This window comes from Arachis ipaensis, chromosome B2 (genome assembly GCF_059453495.1).
Source record: "Arachis ipaensis isolate K30076 ecotype BB chromosome B2, ASM5945349v1, whole genome shotgun sequence".
Classification (NCBI taxonomy): Eukaryota; Viridiplantae; Streptophyta; class Magnoliopsida; order Fabales; family Fabaceae; genus Arachis; species Arachis ipaensis.
The window spans coordinates 17875634-17897794 of NC_142437.1; the positions used below are offsets into that span (position 1 = coordinate 17875634).

The following is a 22161-nucleotide window of genomic DNA, read 5'->3' on the forward strand; positions in this document are numbered from 1 at the left end:
ATGCCAAAAACATCTTCTCATGATGATTCTTATTTGAAAAGTATAACTTATTTATTTAGCAACACTTTAAATAAAAATAACACTTTTACTTCAAATAAAATCAAGTCCTATAAAATTTATTATCTAATGGTCAAAATGATATATCTTCACATGATGATAATCATTAAATCTTCATTGGAGTAGCTACCTAAAATAAATCTAGGGGAGTTATAGGCGTTATATTCTCTTCCCCCACATTATAATGTAAATTAATTTGATGCATGCACCTGGTACACACACATATATATATAATCGGAAGATTTAGAAATAATATAAAATGATGGACCAAGTTGCAATATATAAAATTTTCAGATGTTCACAATATTTGCTTCTTGGATTTTACGCCGCATGATATCTGCTTTTACATATTTAAATAAAGTCCTTTGTGTCTTATTTGCTTGGATTAAAGCCTGAATTATCATTTAATATATAGTGTTGCCACTTGAAAGTTGAAATGATGAGAAAAAATTACTTATGTATTTTTGTTATTTAAAATTTTTGGATAAATAATTTTTTATATAATATTAAAATTTCTATAATCATAATCTAGAGTATGATATCTTTGTTAACAAAAAAAATTACATAATGCGAAACAAAAAGAAAAAAAATCTATGCATAATTTACACAAACTTAGAAAAAGAAAATGTTGAATAAAAAAATATATTAAAAATATAACTATTCATATATCTTTATCTATTAATTTAAATTTTTAACACAATAAAAATTTCATGACATAATATATATATATCAATATGCAATTCAATTATATATATAATCAACGAATGCAAGCTAGCTAGCTAGCTAGAAGATGATATCACTAAATTCAATAATAAGAATATTTGAATTGATTTGGGTTTTGATAGATTCTAAATACATGCATGGTACATGGACTTAATTAATTTACCAATAATGTTCAATGTTTCAACCAAAAGTGCAAATGTACCTGGACACATGGAGGCGCAGCCTCTTATAATTATCGATTATTGTGTTCCAATTTGATCATTTGATTTGAAATTCATACCATATAGTACATTTGAATATGTGACTACCAATTAAATTATAATTACAGCGTTTGTCTCAATTAGGCTGCTATATAAGTTAAGCAATTGAATGATGTGACAATTCTCTGAATCATTCTAATTTCTTCTACTTATTATTATGCTTCCACTATGAATTTCAATCTTTAGTTTCTTCTAAGAAACTCAGAGAATATATGAGATTAGATTTCCAAAAGGTACAAACTAGCTAGCTTATATCCAAGTCTATCTCTTTTTCATCTATTCTTTAATTTTCTTAGCTAGCATCATGATATGCTAATTTAATTATTGTTTGCAGGAAAAATAATAATAACAATCAAAAATTCAGAATAAAAGCAGTTTTCTTCATCTACAAGTAAGTACTACTCTCCTATTTTCTGATCTGTTGTATATAAGTATATTTTTTCTTTTTTGTTTTCTTTTTTTTTTTTTCTTGATTCTTGTCCTAAAGATATTTTTAAGAAAGGTTCTTTTATTGAGTTACAGACTTATATAATTAAGCCGAATTTGTTGAGATTTTATATATTTATTTGCCTGTATAAAAATTAGTACTTATTGTTAAATCAGTTTCTAGATGTAGTTCCTCTTCCTCTCATCCCCTCTTCTCCCCTTCTCATCATTTTTGTCACATTGCAATATAGTGCTGAAATTGGAAATTATTATTCTAGTTACATATTCCATCTAATCTTAGATAATCCTGTGCGAAAAACATTATTTCTAGATTAGGTATATATAATTATGGTGATTTTTATTGTTATTTGTCTAAAATTTTTGTAGAATAAAGTGTGTTTTGAACTTTCTTTTCTTTGAAGTTGAGGGCTTTTTCAACTGATATTGGAAAAAAATAATTTAGTATATGATAGAGAATGACTCGCACACAAGGATGAAAAAACATCAATATAATAATTTTATATACATAAAATTTATATTTTGGGACAAACTGTTTTATATTCTTATATTAAAGTTTAAACATATTTTTGTATTTCTTAATTTATGTAATTGTGTCGTATTTTAGTTACTAAACTCTAACTAACATTATGTGTATCCCCTGATGAATGGTTATTACATATTATTTTCTAGGAGAATATTAATGTATTATTTATTCTAAACTAGAATATAAAAACAATCCTGATTCTATATTGCAATTTAAAGTGTAATTGTTGCTGCAATCTTATTGTTGCATAAAATTATCTCATCTTTTGGATTTAATTAATAAGAAAGAGGTTATTTTAGGATTAAAATTGTGTTATGATCCATCTCTTATATTAGACCTAAACCTGTAGTCGGTTTAGGGGTGTCCATAGATCGGATCCGATCCGCATATCCGCGGTGTTTATCCGAATCCGATCCGAAAATTCAGATATGGATCCGATCCGCAAGGCTTTCGGATCGGATCGGATCGGATCCACACACTAATCGGATCGGATTGTGGATTTTGTGTTGGTATCCGCATATCCGCGTATCCGCAAAAATAAAGAAATAATTAAGTAAAATATTTTTTTTATGTTTTATTTTAACTAATAATTATCATATATGTTAAATTATTTTAATTTATTATTCAAGAAAAGTATGTTTAATATTATTTTAAGAGTAAACATATTTAAAAGAATAGAAAAAATAAATTTTATTGATATTTTTTTAATAAAAATAAGCTTTTAAAAATATTTTTGTGTTTTGCAGATATATCCGATATCCGATCCGATCCGATCCGCAAACGTGCGGATCGGATCGGATCGGATCCAACCTTAAAAACTGCGGATATTGGATCCAATCCGATCCGATGATTTTAGTGCGGATCAGATCGAAATTTTGGCCATATCCGATCCGATTCGATCCGCGTACACCCTAAGTCGGTTTAAGAAATTTGGAGAAGTCTGGATTATATTCAAATAGTATCTTGCAATGTTTTACACGGACATATTCAGATATTTTCTAATTTTTTTTTTCAATCACTATAAATAATTGGCTTAATACATATCTAACACATATTATATCTACTCTTGATGTTTATACCTCTTAGATTATTATTGAAATAGACTAAAAGGTATAAATTTATGTTCTAAGAAGATAATTTTAATCTCATCAGCTTCGAAGCAAATTGTAATCTTCAACCCATAAAAGATAGTAACCTTGTGTTTTTCATATTTTGTTTTACAATATATATGTTGTAAATATATAATTTGAGAACAAATATTTTGAGTAATTATGTTAGTTGTATGTTGTATGTGTTATGTTTGTGAGTTTGTCCTGTTTTGCGCTAAACCAAAATATTACTCTTGAAACCTTATTAGGTGATCTGAGAGGGTTGTATTTGAAACGAAAAATAGGAGTTGAAATAATTATTTGTTTTTGTTAAGGAAGTGTTTGTAAAGTAAAATGATCTCATAATTATTCCCATCATAATTCTCATAGTTTTTGTTTTTCTTTCCATGGATTGTGGTTGTGGTGGTTTGGGTATGTTAGTGGATAATATTTTCAATATATAGGAGACTGTTTTTACCCCAAAAATAGGTAATGAAATTTAAACCACATTAATTAAGTAGAGTTTAATAGGTTGTAGAGATTAATTTGATGATTAATATTTTAGAATTATAAATTAGTAAATATGAATGTAGTACCTTTATATATAGTATTAAATGTTATTAGTTTTTCTTTTATATATATATAATTTCAGTATGTAGCAGAGGTGATGTTTTGGTTATTTATGAGAATTTGGAACTTACATTAATGTTAGTGTCATGAACTATTCTTTTTTTTTTAAATTAAACCGATATGATCCTTTATGTAAGATTTTTTTTTTTAAATTTGTGTGAATTTTTTGCATATATCTTTTTTTATTTATTTTATACTAAATTTTTATTTTTGGCCAACAAAAATTAAATTTTAGATTTTTAAGTCATAAAAATTTTAATATCATATTATAAAATTACATTTCTCAAATTCTTAAAGTAATAAATAGTTGTTATATCTCTATCTATCTGTTAGAATAATGAATAATTGTTGTATGTATTCTAAAAATCTTGGTTTGCTGGTACAAATTATATTGATGAGTATAGTGTTAAGAGTTTTTTTAACTAAACAAATTCGTGTATGTATGTATGTGATATATATTTAAGTTTCAGATTTGAAGTGTTGATGAGTTCTTTTAATTTTAAGTTTAGAAGTTGATTTTAAAGTGTTATTTACTTTGTTTCTATTTGAGTCAAGTATTTCTTAATGAGGGGGATTGCCGTTAAATACAAATTTCTATTACAAATGAAGAGTTTTATCAAAATTGATTCAATGGGCATTACTTTGTCACACAAAGTCAATTTTGATATTGATGCAAAAAAAAGTGATGAAAATTTCAGGATTCGTTGTTTTTTAATTTATTATGACGGTTAGAAACAAGAGACTAAACTGGAAAAATGATTTGTGTATTATTAAGTATATTCAAGTTGTCTATTTAAGTTGTTTATTTAAGTTGTCTGAAATGATACAATATAGAACGGTATTTATAAGTATTAAGAGAATCGAAATAATAAAGACGTAATATTCTATAATAAATATTCAGATATGTTAAATAATACTAATTGATCCTAATTATATTCTAACAATAACAAATATTTATGAATTAATTTTATTTACATTTTTTCTTCTTGAATTTCAATCCACGAAACTTTCTAGCTTTAGTTAAATTATACCTCATATATAATTGACTCTTTAGAAGTTATTGAAATTTTTATATGCTGCTAGAAATTTTTTTATCTTATCTTTAACTAATTAAATGCAGAAGGATGGTCATTATGAGATTCATACTTGTTGAGGGACATTTTCTGATCATACTTTAGGTACACTCATAATAAGGTAACGCCTTTTGTATTTTTTTTTAAATAATTCAATTCCCATGCATAATTAAGTGTTTAACGCCTTATTTATGATGTAAATTAAAATGAAAATTTCTGGAATAATTGGTTTATTATTAGTTTTACATATTCTATTTGATTATCTCACTGATGAAGAACCAATTCAATTACGCTTTTATCTGTTTGGATTTGACATATATTAGAAATCATACACAACTGGGTGAGGCTATCTCATGTCACTTTGATGAAATAATATTTTTGAATTTCTTTACATGAATATATAGTTAGTTATACGCAGTCAAGTTAGGCTGAATCTTTTTTTGAGTGGGTTTGATGGAAAAAAAAAAAAGAAATGTTAGAAGACAACAAAATTTATTGTTTTTTACCTTTAGTTAGCTATTAATATATATTTAAAATTGTGAACTAAAAATATGTTATTAAATACTAGACTAAAAAAATTAGGTTGATGACTAAAAGTGATATTTTTCAAAAGAAAAATAAGATAAATATTAAGAGGAAAAAATGTAGAATAAATACTTTCAAACTGAAGGATAGGGATAAAATATAAAAAAAATTTTTAGAATAAAATAAAGAAATAAAACTAAATTAAAGTATAATTAAATATTACAGAACGAAATTTGAGAAGAGAACATCTTTTCATTATATTAACTAAATAATAAATTTATATACTTTTTGAAATATTGAAATGTTCACTTGATTTGGATAAATTGTAATAATTTCTTTTTAAATTTAAATATATTAGATATATATTCTCAATGAGAAGTTCTATCTAACTAATAACTGCGTTTCTTTATTTTTATCTTATATTTCAACTAGCAATAGCTAACCTTTTTTTATACTAAAAGTGTTGCCTCCTATATTTCTCATCACAATTTATACTAAAAGTTAATATATTAGATATATATTAACTTCTATTGATATTTAAGTTGAATGACAGTAAATATTCCTATATTTTATAAAATATAACATTGATATAAATATAACACTAAACATATCTTCAGAAAGATTAAATATAGAAATTAGAAATTAATAGAACGGGTGTAATTTAATTTTAAGAAAACACCAATTTAATCTACCCGTTAACTTAAATCAATCTCTTGATTCAATTACAGAAATATAATAATTTTCTTAATAATTTATTTTTTAGAGCCCCTTTCACTGTTTACCTTTAATAGGAACTAGTTTTCAACTAACATTCCCTTTTTAACAATATCAAAAGTAGTCCAAACAAAAAATATAAGCAGTTAGTTATATGTTAATAGTGATAAAAATATAAGAAGTAGTGTAAAGGAGGTTAGTTAGAATATTGAAATTCTGTTAGTCTGCTAGTATAAATATATATGCATAACAGAATTGGTTAGAAGTAGTTTAGTTTAATCAATTTGGATTGGTCGAGTAGTTAGTTCATTTGTCCATTTAAATAAGTGTTGGGAGTTTAAATTTCACCTTGTGCATACATCAACTTACCCTTAAATAAAGTTCATGGATTAATCTTTAGCTTTTCAGATAAAAAAATATCATGGACAAAAAAAATAGTTTAGTTTTTTTTTTTAGCTAGTTCTATTAGCTTGCTATAAATATCTGCTTTCTACCCTTTGCATAGATATTCAGTTTTTTTTCCTATTCGGTATTCGGTAAAATAATGAAAGTGTGTGTGTTAAAGAAGGGGGATATTTTAGTCATTTTACATTCTAAAGACAGAACCCTAAAATTCCGAAACCAAAACCCAAAGCACACTTCGCCTCTTCTCCGATACTTAGCTTCTTCTCTTCAATTCTCTCCGTTAAACCCTATTTTTCATCCACCAAAGCATCCTCTTCTCTCTTCTATCTCTTGCATTTCTTACAAATGTGTGTTGTTTTAAGGTTGTGGAGCTTCAATTTCTATTGTCTACTTCTATTTCTGGCAGATGATGGGGGAAACATTACTTTCATGAAGAGAAGAATATATAAGAGGTAGGTTGGATTTTCTTTTCTTATTTTCCTGGAAAATTATATTATTAATTAATATTATTATATAGACATTCTAGAACCAAAATTATTTTAATCTATTTGTCCATCCCGCCCTAGCTGGAAGAGTTTTCATTGTGTGTGAGGGAATTTTTTCGTTATTATAATAAATTTGACTCAACTCATTTAACGATAATAGTTTTCATGTACAGATGATAATATACTGTGTTATATAATAGAAATTTAGAAAGATAAAAAAAAAAAATAATGCGAATAATCATCATAGTGGATATTTATTTATTTATGATTCGACATTTTCTTAATAATGCATTGATAAAATTAATCCTTAATTATTGATGGCTAAGCAAGTAACTCTTCCGATCCCTTTAATATTTGATGTATTGATGCCTTAACGAAGATTTGATTTACCTTATTTACATTGATAATGCTAAAAGTATAAAAATTAATAAATTCAAACCGTCTAAATTTATTTTATTTGATATTTATTTATTATAAAATACATTAAATAGAATTAAAAATAATAAATTTTAATAATTTTTTATTAATATTTTGTTCTTATCAAACATTTTCGTATTTGGATACATTATAATAACATAGTTGAATGTGGTAATTGCACTTTATGCATCAGGTACAAATTGAGATATGTGTCTTGTGAAAATTTTTGCTTTTCTTTTTTTTTTTTCTTCTTCTAAATTGTAAGCATCTGATAATAATATTTATATAAATGTAATTCTAAATTTTAGTGTACATCTATAATTACAGTTGCAATATTACAATTGTGATGTTCTCGTCTATATAGAAAATTATACTATATTGATAATATATTAGCGTCGAACTGACAATTATGTTTTTTTAATTTTCTATATTACAACAGCAATTATAATTTAAAATTGTGAGAGTACTATCTACTATTTAATCATAAAATATTAATAAAATTATTTTGACTTGAAAATATTGTTATTTTAGTCTTTTCATAAATAATTATAAGAAGCAGTTGAATAAATTAAAAGATAATATATATATATATGTTAATCTTCATTAAAGTATTCTGCTTTATTGGTAGCTAGATTCTGACAAAAAAATTTCTGGTTTTATAGTATTATTCTTTTCACTTAACACCAATTGTTGATCAGCAAATGATAATTGTTTCATAGAGATGAGAATTTAAGAGTTTTTATGTGTCATGAATATTATTGCATTCAGTATCTTTAATAACCAAACATACTTGTTAAATTTTTATCCCTTGTTGAGTTTTGATTATTCTTAAGACTTGCACATTTTTTAAGTACTTTTATCATTCTTGCGGCTGTATAGAATCCTCATATCCTATTATTGATTGATTACAAGAGATAATTAAGGAGAGAAGCTATCAAATTGTTGCTAATTAAGTTATATATATATATATATATATATATATATATGCTGTCTTGTGACCTGGTACTTCAGCTATGTATCACGATCATGTGTGTGTTTATACCAAGCAACTTGTATGTAACATGTCTAGGACTGACAATAAATACCCTACTCGTAGGTACCTAATCTATTTAAATAGGGTAGGTTACTCAATTTACTGCGAATAGGATAGAGCTCGATTCGGGTATGCCTGTAGATAGGGTAGGGTACGGGTTTAGGATGTATCCTATCCGTACCTTATAAAGGAAGTGAGAGTTGAACCCACAACTTCTCTCATGTAATGATTTGTAATAAGTGAGCAATTATTAAATTAGTTAGTTAATTTAATAATTTAGAATATCAATTTTTTATTTTTATTTTATTAATATGTCTGACGTTTAGAATGATTAAATTTTATATTTACTTAAAAAAAAATTAAAATTTTTGCGGATAGAGTAAGGTATGGTAGAGTTTAAAATTTTAAGGTACGAGTAGAGTTAAGATTGAGAAGTTCTCAACCCGCGAATAGAATAAGATAGAATTTTAATAAAATTTTCAATCCACGAGTAGAATTAGGATAGAGTCCAAACCCTATCCCTCGTTGCCAGCCCTAAACATGTCACCTACAGAAGATTTATCTTCCTTGCCACTTTGGTTTATCAAAATTGAATTGTTTTAATTTATATATATAACTCCAACAAAATTATCGAATTAAGAATTTGATTAATTTTATGTGATTTTGTCATGAAATTATTTTTTTTAAAAATTTAAATTAATAGGAGAAAGTATATAAATATTTATATCTTCAATGTATTTTTTTATATAATTTTTTTAGGTTTATGTAAATCTTTTTCATATATATTTTTTTAATTTTTATTTTTTTATTTCTTATATTATTTTTTTTAGAAAATACAAAGATTGAATTTTAGATTTTTTTATTATAACAGTTCTCATATTATATCATAAAATAACTTTTTTTTAAATTTAAACTGATAAAAAATATATAAATAATTATATTTTTAACAGATTTAACAAAAATCTTATAAAAGATTGGAGATAAAAATTTTTAAGCAAGAACATTTTCTGTTGTCAATGTCAGAATATTTTTTTTTTGAAATTTTGTTAGATGATAATTGAAAAAAAAAAGATAATTATTTTTAGATTAACATTATAAGTGTAATTTTACCTATCAAATTTATCTTTAAAAAAAAGTAGATTAAGACTAGAAGAAAATGGAGAAGGACTTATAAAGAATTATAGAGATTATTGTTAAATGTGCTTATTAGTAGAACATTGGACTTATGAAAATCCGAAGGAAGAGCAACAAAATCAAGAAAGAGGAAACAAAGTGAAACTAAATTACATTTGTGAAGGGGGATAATTAAAGAAAGAAAATGCTAAGGATCGGAGTAAGTAGTAAATAACTAAGTTGTGGTGGTATTTTGATCTGAAATGCTAAGCAGTTGTTCTAGATATTCAACCCCCAAATCCTCAAACACCATCACATTAGTTGTTGATGATGATGAAGATTTCTCTGATGATTCCCTTTTCTTGTTAGTCTTTGACAACTTCCTTTGGATCCAATTCCTCTCTTTGAGTGCAAGTGCAGGTGAAGAACCAGAACAAGAATCAGAATCCATGATCATTCCTTGCAAAGAATCTTTAACCCTTTTGAATGGAAAGTTGAGAACAGCGTTGTAGCCTCTCATGGAGAATGCAGCTTGATCATAAGCCAAAGCAGCATCTTCTGCACTCTCGAATGTTCCAAGCCAAACCCTTCTTCCATTCCTTGTTCTGTCTCTTATTTCTGCTGCAAATTTCCCCCATGGCCTTTTCCGAACTCCTATGTAACCTCCACTTCCCTTACCAACTTCAATATTCTCTTTCTTCTTGTTCTTGTTCTTGTTCTTGATGATGTTGTTGTTGTTCTCCATGGCTGTTGTTGTTGATGAATCCATGTAGGATTCATCAATCATATCAAAGGAAAGAGAATGATGAAAAGGGTCATCAACAAAATCATTGCTTGTGAATGGTTCAAAACAAAAATTGTCTGGAAAAACATCATGGGACATGTTCCAATCTTGGATCTCAAAGAAAGGAGTATTCATCTTTTTTTTTTTGGGGCTTCTCTCTAACTTGTAAGTTTCTAATTCTTTCATTTCCCTTTGGTTGTGACCTATAATTTATTTATTGGACTTAGATCCCACCATAATGTTTATGTCTCATTTATTATTTTTAAGGTATCTATCATTAAAGTCTTGATATAATTGTTTAATAGCAAGTACAGCGGAGTACAGGAAATTTTTGTAAAATAATAATGCGTTTCATAGTTAATTAATAATATTTTGGAGCGGTTTTTCCGTAGCTTTTAGGGTTCTAGTTAATTAATAATATTTTAATTTGAAACTATGAAAATAAATTATACATGATGTTAATTAATTTCAAATCGAATATTTTTCTCTAACCTCTTGAGTCATGCTTATGTATTTTACATTTGTCAAAATCACCTAACTTATAACTTCTTTTTTTGTACTTGTTATGCCGTTATATTAATTACTAAACTAATTACCATAGGTTCTTTAAGAAAATTTCAGGTGATCTACTTCTGATTCTGTATGTTGCATAGTTATTTCTTTTCTTAGTGTAACTACTTGCACATATAAAATATTTATTATATTTTTGCTACTGTCCCTTCACTCCCTTGTGTAAAGTTATTTAAGTTCAAATTGGTTCTATCTAAATTGAGTGCAAGTTTATGTATAATAATTGAGTTTACATTTCATGTATCACCAATATAAAATATTTTAAGCAATCATTCAATTATATCTATTTTTTTAGATAATGATAAATGCACATATAAAAGACTGCGGGCAAGTGTCCAATCCCCACCAAATTTTGCAATTCTTTTGTTAATATATGGATATAAATGATAAATGTCCCTATTATTTTAATTATTTGCCTTGCTAAAAATATTTTAAATTTGCTTTTATATTAAATTTTAAAATGTTATTGTCTAGATCGATAAATTTTAGTAGTTTATTTTGTCATTTAACTATTTATTCTTTTAAAAAAATACAATGATAACTTTTTAGTGTCTTAAAAATAAAAATACAATGGTCTCGTACTATTTATTTTTTTTGTCTAAAAAAGTTGCATTGTTTTAATTAACATTAATATGGAAAGAAAGACCAAAGTTGAATATATTATCTTCAATTCAAATGAAAAGAATTTAATGATGCAAAAAATTAACTTTAATATTATACTAAGGATACTAAATGCAATATAGTATTATTGGCCTTGTATAAATAGTATTAACGGAAATAATCTCACTTTGTGCAGCAATCATTGAGCGATATTCAGGTTCGGTGCTACTTTTACTGACTTTAGTTTGTTTATTGCTGATTTTTCATGATACAAGATTGTTACCAAGATAGATACAATAGCTTGTAATGGATTTTCAATTATCCATGTCCCTTGCACAATCTGCATCAGAGAAAGCCATGATTCAAAAATTTAGTGCTCTTCTTAAACGCAATTCCATGAGATAAGATTTCTTTGAGATATCTTAAAATCCCTTTGACAACTTTTTAATGTTGTAACTTAGGATCATGCATAAATTGGAGACCTTATTCACAGAATATGCTAAATCAAGTCTAGTAATAATTAAATATTGAAGAACCCCTCCCATAGAGGCTCAATTTTAAACCAGCAACAATTAGTGTAGGCACAAGATTCCAATCAATCATATTTGAGCGATTTAAAAGTTCAATGGCATACTTTTGTTGATTCAAAAGCAAGTAATTGTTAGATAGTGTATGAATTTTAAGTCCCAAAAAATAATGGAATGTGCCATGATCTTTCAGAGGAAAAATTATTGTATTCAATTGTGAAATAAAGTGATCATTTTCAATATTGTTATTATACCAGTAAGTATAATATCATCCATATAAACTAAAAACAAAATAACAGATTTTCAGTTATGTCTAACACATAAGGAATGATTAGATCTAGTACGAGTAAAGCCAAGTTGATTTAAAGTACAATTTAAAGTGTTAAACTAATTGCCTTCTTCAGTTTGCAAACATGAGTAGAACTGAAATAATACTTGAATAACCTAATGGCTATTTCTTGTAAACTAGTTTTTTAAGCTTTCTATTAAGGCACTACAAAAAATTTGTCGGATACTATCAGATTTACTGGCAGATTTACTAAAAAAATCTGCCAGTAATATGTTTATCGTCAAATTTAGTGTCGATAGTATAAACCTCGTTGGCTATGATGCACGGACACTGACATGGACACGGGACACGACATGACACGGGACACGCCGACACGCGAATTTTAAAATCTTACATGACACGGGGACAAATATATATATAAAATATAAAGTATTTTTTGGATAAATTGTAATAATATTTTGATATTTTATTGATATTAAAATATAAATTAAAATTTTTAATTATTTTTAATGTCTTATTTTAATTATATGAAGTATTTAAAATATTTTTTGTTTTAATAAATAATAATATATATTATATCTAAATTTATTTTAAGAATATATTATGTTAAGAATAAGACTGGACACGCGGACACGTGATAGTATTTAGGTGTGTCCAGGCGTATCCGGAGAAGAATTTTTTATTTTTTATTAAGATACGGTTGGACACAGCAGACACACGTATCGGACGAGTGTCGATGAGTGTCGTGTCCGAAATGTGTTCGATACATGGACACGATAACTCAGCGAAGTGTCCGTGCTTCATAGCTCGTCAGTAATTATTTACCAACAAATTTTTTTGTTTGCTGCTAATTACCATTAGAAAATTTTGGCCAGTAAATTTACAATCAAAAAATTTTCGCCCATAAATTTTACCATTAGATTTATTTTTCTAATAAATCCAACGGTATATATATTATTAAGTAATAATTAAATTAATAACTACCAACGGATTTAACCGACGGCAAACTTAAAATTAAAAAAAAATTGTTTAAAAATTAAATATATAATTTTAAATATTTAAATTTTATAATTTCTAAATTAATAAGTCAGAAAATACAACACTAATTAATCCAGAAAAGAATTAGTTCAGATAATAATAAACTTAGAAAATTAATAACAATAAATAATAAGTCAATAATTAATTCATAAAATAAATAAGTTAAGATTAACTCAGAATTAACAACAATCAACTAATTATCTCAGAATTAACTAAAACAACAATAAACTTAAAAATCAATAATTCTTATCAAAATTAAATAAATAATTATATAAGTCTCATCAATATCTTATCAAAACACAATTCTTTTCACTAATGTTCTCACACTCAAACTACATAAATATTACAAAAAAATAAATTTACAAGAGAAAACTCTAATAGTGCCAAAGCATAACTAAAATTAAGAGACAAGAACAACAAGCAATAATTGGAGAACTGCAAAAAGAAATCTTAACCAAAAATCAAGAACAAATTAAAAATCATAAAAAAATTAGGAACAACAAAAATTAAGAATAAACAGAACATAAATAAAAACAGAAAATAATAAATTCAGAAATCAGAAATTCCAAAATTAAAATAACATAATGAACCTATAATAAATAATAAAATCCAAATCACAATAAACAAATAAAAGAAAAAAAATAAGAACAAACTCTAAATCCAATAAAAAATAGAACAAAATCAAAATAAAATATGAATAGAAGCATACGCCATAAAGGGTTTAGGGTTTAACTAGTCTAAACTAACTAGTGAGTGAGTTACCCAGAAATAGTGGTAGCGTAGAGGACTTTTCTGGCGTAGTGGCAGCAGTGACAACCCCAGTGATTACGGCGGTGACCAATCGGTAGGTTGCATTAGGGTTTTTTTTATAAATAAATTACAAAAAAATAATAGAGAGAGGGAGAAGGACAACCTACCTGGAGGGAGGAAGGAGGGAGCTTCGGTGACACAGGGAGCAGGGGCAGCAGCGGTGGCGGCAGCAGCAATGGCGGTAGCGATGGCAGCAGTGGAAGGGGAGATGAAAACGACGGTGATAGAGCAACTAACGCGACGCAAGAAGTCCATGCGGTCATTGGAGGCTGTTGGTGGTGCCGACGTTGGCAGAGGGGCTGCCGGAGATAATTTAGGGGAGAGAGAGAGAGAGAGAGAGAGAGAGAGAGAGAGAGAGAGAGAGAGAGAGAGAGAGAGAGAGAGAGAGAGAGAGAGAGAGAGAGAGAGCAGGGCTCACGATTCTAATTTAGGGCAAATTTACCGTTGGATTTACCAGCAGATAAATTCGTCTATAATGCATTGTACGTGATCAAAACATATCGCTCCATTAATTGAGTTTTACCAAAAGATTTATCATGCCAATTTTTCTTTTTTTCTCCAAATATTACCGATGAATTTGCCGTCGAAAAATTGAATCCGACAATAACTTTTTTACTCGACAAATTTATTGCCGAAATCACTGGTAAATCCGCTGGTAAACCCAGTGCCAACATCCGACGGTATTCAGTGTAATATCCTTACTACCAAAATGTCACGCTTCTGGCTGCGCCACTCCGATATCGAGGATATTATGACCCCTTCTATATGTAACTATAATAAGTGAGAGCCTTTACCAAAAAAACCGTATTGACTTTTCTTTGAAAAATTAGAAATTTTTTTTTGTACAAACATGCATACATACATTTAAATCATCACAACACTTTTTATATATATATAAGAATAATATACACAAGTAATATACAAGTATAAATAACGATAAAATGTAAATAACGATAACAAAGATGAGAAAAAATATATAAGATAATACAACAAATAATGCACGACCAAAAGCTTAGTTCGTTTCCTGAAAAATATAGGGCTGTAGAGGGTGAGAACCTATCCCAAAGGTTTTAGTAGAGGAGTTTCAGAGTTATCATAGAAAGATATGTAAAAATAAAATTTCTTTTACAGCAGTGATCATTGCTTGTCTTATGAATCTTATTCTCAAAACATTTCCTTTCTCATAAATAACCAATTTAATTCTCCTATCGTTTACTTTTTTTAATTTCTATCATAGGACACATTATTCACTTCCTACTTCCTTCGAGATTTATCATATAGTCAATCTCTTACAAGTCACAACCTTTAGCAATAAATCCAAAGCAATAAATTACAATCACAAGTAACCAAACAATAAAACAAACAATCACACATAAAGAACAATTACGACAAGTAGCACAATTAGCAGTTAACAAAATATCAATTAGGCAAACCAATTAATTATGCACACTCAAACAATTGCAAATAAATACACATGATGCAAGCCTGTCCTACTAGCCATAAGCTTACATGTCGGTTATATTGCCAGACCCGACACATTCGGTAGCTAATCCAGACATTGTCTCTCTATCGTAGATCTTCAGGAGGAACATGTCATACGGTTATATATATATAATCGGAGGGAATACTCCACCTCCACCTTCTCAGTGGAGGCCACGCTATCTGGGATATAGTGTCCGCCACACTTCACAATCAGATAGAGACTGTGACGCAACAATAGGAAATTCTCAACCTAACTCGTTCACACCACAATCAGAAATTGAATCGAAAAAAATCCTCAACCTTCTATCCAATCCCCAGATGTAACAACAGAGGGAATCCTCAACCTCACTTGTCCACTGTAACACAAAAGAGAGAATCCTTAACCTCATTTGTCTATCCGTGAGTGGGATAAAGCCACCGTCCTCAACGTGGATAGGACAAAACCACCATCTCCACATTCGCACCGTAGCACTGAGCAAGCGGGACAAAGCCACCATCCTTGCCAGACACAGGTGCCTCATTACTGTCATAAGCAGGACAAAACACACGTCCTTGCCAAACAATAATCACCATCAACCAAAACCATCGTCGTCATCATCATCAAATTCATCATTAATATTATCATAAGCATCACTAATCATATTATCATCAATAACATCATCATCAACCTCAATCATAGTCTCTTGTACATATCTCAATTTAATTATTCCCAATCTGCGAGCGGGACTTTGCCACTATTCTTACCGTGGGTGGGACGAACCACCATCCCAACAACATCAATCATAATCTCATTTCAATCATAATCACAATCAAATGCCAATCAATATCAAACCCAACTAACTTCAAGCCTAAGCCACACTCGTTTGTTCACCGTTAGCCCCATCTAACTCTTCACTTAATAACTCACCCGATTCCATTCTCCTCTCATTTTTTACGCAATATTTTCAACCCTTGAGTTAATAATTTATTAGCCTTTTTAAATCTTTAATTCATTAAATCTCTTTTCAAGTTAAATTAATTACTTTATTTACTATTTTCATTGTTAGTCAAGTCAAACAAATTAACTTACCCATCAACTTCATAAATTAACATAATCATACAACTCTTTGATAAACCAAACTCTCAAACTAACTTCAACTCTATTTAAGTTTAAGACTCTTCCAAAATATAATTCTTTGATTAGAAAATTAAATTAATATCTAAAACGTCTCTAGTCTTTATAAAAACACACCAATCCTCATTATCTTTATTATTTAATTTCATTCAAGTCTCATAAAATTTTGGTAGAACCTCCCCTAAAACTCGAATATTCAAGGGTTTCATCTAAACTAAATATCTTCCAAACTCTTTCAACCATTTTCAATACCAAACAATCTCTCAATATATACCAATCAAACATAATCATATTCATAATCGAACATAACCAAGATCACGATCCTTTATAATCACATAAAAATAGTCCAATTAATTCATAAGACTCATACAATCACTAAAAATATATTTTTCACATTGATATTAACTTATAACAATTCCTTGAAATAAAAGTAAGTTTTAAGAAAAACTCCTACCTTAATCACGACTCAACTACGCGACAAAATCCCTTTTATTGTTATTTCTCAGCAGCGGCAGGAATTCCGACCATTCCCAGCAACATCATCGAACACAGCTTACAGTTGCAGTTCTAGCAGTTCCGAAGACTCCCCATAGCAGCGACAGCCATAAACGCAGCATGCTACTATGGTAACTCAACCCTACAACATCAACACTTCAAGATCTTTAACAGACTATAACAGAACACTAATGGCGAGGGTTCCGGAACAAGAATACTTACTGTAACTAAGGATGAATGATGAAATGGAACAACACCTTCGGCGGTGGTTCCGGCGACAATAGCGCCATACTCAGTGACCAGAACCACGGCGACGCAGTATTCTCCTCCTCCGGAGAGTTCCTCTTGTCTCTGTTCACATTCAGCTCGTTCTCCCCCTCATGTAGCGACGACTTCATCTGGTGTTGATCTAGATAGCATCGACGAAGATAGAAGCTTCAGCGGCGACGATTGTGGCTTGATGGTGGCAGAAGCGCCCTCCCCCTTCCTTTCTCGTCGCATTTCTTCCTTTCCCTGCGTTATGTCTCTCTTCTTCAGCTTAGTTCGGCGACGGACTCAACCCCACCAGCAATGGCGATGGTCCTCCACGCGCTGCGATAGGCACGACAGTGGCAGGAAACTACCCTCTGTCCTCAATTGCGTCTCCCTTCTGTTTGATCTTTCTCTCTCTCACGTGCGACAGCGTCGATGGCGATGGTGGCAGTGACACCAACCGACGCTGTAAAATTCACAAAATTAATAGATAATTAGCCAATAAATTAATTATTATTTAAAAAATTAGAAACTTAAATTTCATAGTTTAATAAGGTAAAAAAAATTAAAATATGAATTTTGACACTAATTTTAAAGAATTTGACCCAAAATTGGACCGAACAGGCTGAACCGAGCAAACTGGGCCCATAATGAACCCAAGTCCCAACCAATTCTCATTTAATGAAGAGAGCTCAGCTCTTCTTCCTCTTCTTCAAAACAAAAACACACTGAACTCCAGGAAAGGGAAGGGGCAAGAGCTCAAAAACCTAACCTCGTCTTCAATCTCACATATCTTTTGATCCGCAGCTCCGATTGACGAGCCGTCAGTGGCCACACGTTCATCTTGGAATTCTCTACAAAACCCATATAACAAATTTTTTGGTAAGCCTCACTTTTGTTCCCAGATTTCACTCTTCATTTTTGAAATTGTTGAGCTTTAGTGTTGAGATTTTGTGTAATTTCGGTGTTTAGCATCAAATTAACTTTGTGAACTTGCTGGGTCTTATCCCAAACTTTGTTGGTAAGGTGAAGAACGTTTAATTCTTGTTAAGTTATCTAATTAGTAAACTCTATGGTAATTTTAGTGTTATTTTGTGGAATTAGTTTGGATTGTGTATTTTTAGAAACAAATTGGTGGTGTTGGAGACTTGAAGTTGGCTTTGGAAAGCCCGAGACCCATTTGGTGTGACTTTGGAAGCTTGGATTTTGTGGAACAGCGACAAATTATGACATTCTGGATTTTATGAGAAATCAGCCAATGTATGGTTTTGATTTCTCGTATGTAATATATAATGTCGTGTGAAAACTTAGGCTAGAAAATCTTAAGATAAGGTTGAACTGGATGAATTATTGTTGACTTATGTAAGTGGTATTTGTAAACCCCGTAAAAATTAGCGAATAATTAGTCAATAAATTAATTTTTAATAAAGAAAATTAAAAATATAAATCCAATATTAAAATAGGATAGAGCTCTTCCAAACGAGAATTTTGACACCAATTTCAAAGAATTCGCCCCAAGATTGGGCCAAACGGGCCGAACCGGGCCCGTGGGTCCAACCGTTTCATAAGTAAAATGAGCTAAGCTCATTCTTCAACATTCAAAGCTGTTCCATGCTGAAGCAAACACGAAGGGGGAGAAGAGATGGGTTCCAAAACCTAGGCTTTAATTCAAACTACCATAACTTTCCGCTCCGAGCTCCGATTGCTGCACCGTTTACGGCTACGCGTTCACCACGTCGAACTCTACGATTAGCTTGAGAAAAATGCTCACTCTTGCTTATTTGGAACTTGGGTACGGTAAGGATCATTAACCTCTAGTTAATTCTTTGATTTAGTGAGTTGAAAATTAAATTGGGTATGTGTATATATGACAATTGTGTTAGGCGTATGAGTATATGTGAGATGGAGTAAGAATTGAATATACTAGAGGCTTTATTGGAAACTTGAGACACTGAATTGTGGCAAGGAAGGCTTGAAAGCTTGCTTCGTGGAGGTGTCTCGGGTTATACGCAGAAATCGGCCAATGTATGGTTTAGGTTTCGCGTGTATAATATATAATGTCGTGTGAAAACTTAGGCTAGAGAAACATAGGATAAGCTGGAATGGTTATGTTTATTGAATGTAAGTGATAATGATATGGTTTGAGCTTGTGTGGTGTTCACTTGATTCTGTTGGTATTGATACAATGAATGATGATGTGATGATGGTTGGAGAATTTATGATCAAGGCAATATATGTATATAGATTGATATGTTAGTTTGTGATTAAACTTGTAAAGGTTGGGTAGAAATGAGATGTTATTGGGCTGAGAAAATGATAGGATTGCAAGGATTGTTGTGCTATTGTTAAGGGTAGGTTATGTTGATGGTTATAGGTATGCTGAATTGAGTGGAAATGAGTTTTGAAAAGAAAATGAGGTTTTGAAGCTTTTGAAAAACTTAGTTTTTGGCTGAACTTTGGTGAAGCATAACTTGGCTTCCGGATCCTTAATTTGTTTCCAACCTGTTTTAAATGAAAATTGGGTTCGTAAAGTTTACGCCGTTCGAAGAACGGAAGAAAAACGATTAAGTTATGCACGTCGGAAGTTTTGGTGTGAATTATGTATTATGTAGGGGAATACTACCGGTTGTTGCATCTTTTTGGGTGATCTAGTGTTTTTTTTTAAGAACGTACGTCCACGCGTACACGTGGCATAGAATTTTAAACTGCGTGTGCTCGAGTAGTCCCATGTGTACGCGTAATGAACCAGCATGCATGACCACGCGTACGCGTGGTCCACGCATACGCGTGACATGATGTTCTCACCTACGCATACGCATGGTAAGGGAATGCGCGCGCGAGCTGCCTTTTTACACTCCCACGCGGACGCGTGGCCCCTGTTTCCTGCAAAACTGGATTTTTTATTTTTAAACCAAATTTTAGACTTCTAAACCTCTATTTTCATCCTTTTAGTCATAAAGTATAATACTAAGTCTAATAGCTAGTTGAAGCTAGGGAAATAAGGTAACCTGGGGATGATGAAAGGGGTAAACATGATGAGTTATGAGAAAAAGATGTACATGTTAATTAAAGTTATGATGCCATGGCTATGATGAATGATTATATAATAATTATGAATATTAAACGGCTTATGAATTAATGATATCTGAGATACGAGTTTTCCTGGGTAACAGAACCATGGCTTGCCACCACATGTTCCAGATTGAAACTCGATACTTTGTTGACCCTACGTCGTAAGGGTGACCAGGCACGTATAAATTCTCGGGAATGGATATCCCCCATTGAGTGATATATAAATGAATGAATGATTATATAAATGATGAATGAATGAGAAATCTATGCATATACTCATAGGATGCGCGACAAGGGACAGTCTAAGGTTTTCAAACTTGTCGGGTTGATTGAATAACCGACAGATGAGCCTCATCAGCCATAGGACAGGTATACATCATGTGCATTTGTTTGTTTTGTCTGCTATGCATTACTTAGGGTTGCCTAACTGAATATATTTTATGCTACCTGCACTATCTATTTCCTACTTGTGCGTGTAATTGTTTGGTTGTTTGTCTCTGCTGAATCATTGGTGATAGAGGAGCGGAGGAAGGGTGGACCGGTTTGGGGTTAGTGTTAGGATTAGAGTAGGTAAGTTTAGAACCTTTTAGGTCATTTATCCCCTTTTATGGCTTCTGCTTAGAGTTTAAGTTTTATAACTATATGTTGGAGTTCTAGGATTGCTTCTGGCATTCCCAAGATCTTATATATTATATGCGTGGTACCTTTATACTACAACAATTCCGGCAGATAGCGGCAGAAATTTTGCGGCGATTTTGTAAAACCGCCGTGAAACGACAACCTGCGGCGCATATAGCAGCGGGTAGGGGTTGGGGCTGCAATCAGGCTGACATTTAGCGGCGGTTTTTTTCAAACCGCCGCTATATTTCAATCAGGTTTGCATCTCATGGTGTCTTTTCGAAAATCGCCGCTATATGTACTGCCGGGTGAGTTATTGTTTTACATTTTACGACGGTTTTGTTTAAACCATCGCAAAATGCGTATTACCACATATTGCATTGTTCTCTTTAGTAATAACCATTTGGGTATAATCTAGTTAAGTAAAGACTACTATCTTAATCTACATATGTTTAAATAATTGTTACTTAAACTCGTAACACATTTTCTACATTCGTTTTACATAAAAAAATTCACAAGTTAAATAAGTTCTATATGTTAACTCATGTGAACAAATTTACCAATAAGATTTTCTTGATTACGTTATTGGCATTTAAAATTGCATTCAATCATGGATGTCAAAGAAGAAAATAAAATCATACTATGAATTTATAAAGTTAAAATAAAGTTCTATAGAGGATAAATCAAAGTTACTCCTCTTTGAAGTTATGCCTTACTAAACCTAAATTAAGAAACTCTAAAAGTAGCTAAACATGTACAACTGTGACCCAAATCATTAAACTAAGGGAATCAATGTAACTATTATAATAAAAGATCAAAATTTTTCTCCAACATCGTATTGACCTGGCAAAAAATACTCTGTCAAGAATCTATGGGCTTCACGTTTTAGAGGATCTGATGTGTCATCTCCATACCATGGCATTTTGTTCAGATCAAAGCACCTTTTCTTAACATGTATATCATCTTGTTTATCTTGTTGGTCTTCAAAAGTTTCATTGTCTTCTTCCAGAACCTTAT

At 30.2% G+C, this 22161-nt stretch overlaps 1 long non-coding RNA gene and 1 pseudogene across 2 annotated transcripts; one reads left to right on the forward strand and one right to left on the reverse strand.

Annotated features, from left to right (window-relative positions):
• Window positions 1–1175: 1175 nt before the first annotated feature.
• LOC148573174 (uncharacterized) lies at window positions 1176–7367 on the forward strand. Of its 2 annotated transcripts, none has more exons than XR_015905194.1 (4): window positions 1176–1273; window positions 1375–1431; window positions 4849–4922; window positions 6808–7367. It is a non-coding gene; the product is annotated as an uncharacterized LOC148573174 (long non-coding RNA). The 2 variants fall into 2 exon arrangements; XR_015905195.1 differs by having other exon boundaries at window positions 6852–7367.
• A 2361-nt stretch (window positions 7368–9728) lies between these two features.
• LOC107626957 (ethylene-response factor C3 pseudogene) lies at window positions 9729–10419 on the reverse strand (annotated as a pseudogene).
• Between the last annotated feature and the right edge of the window lie 11742 nt (window positions 10420–22161).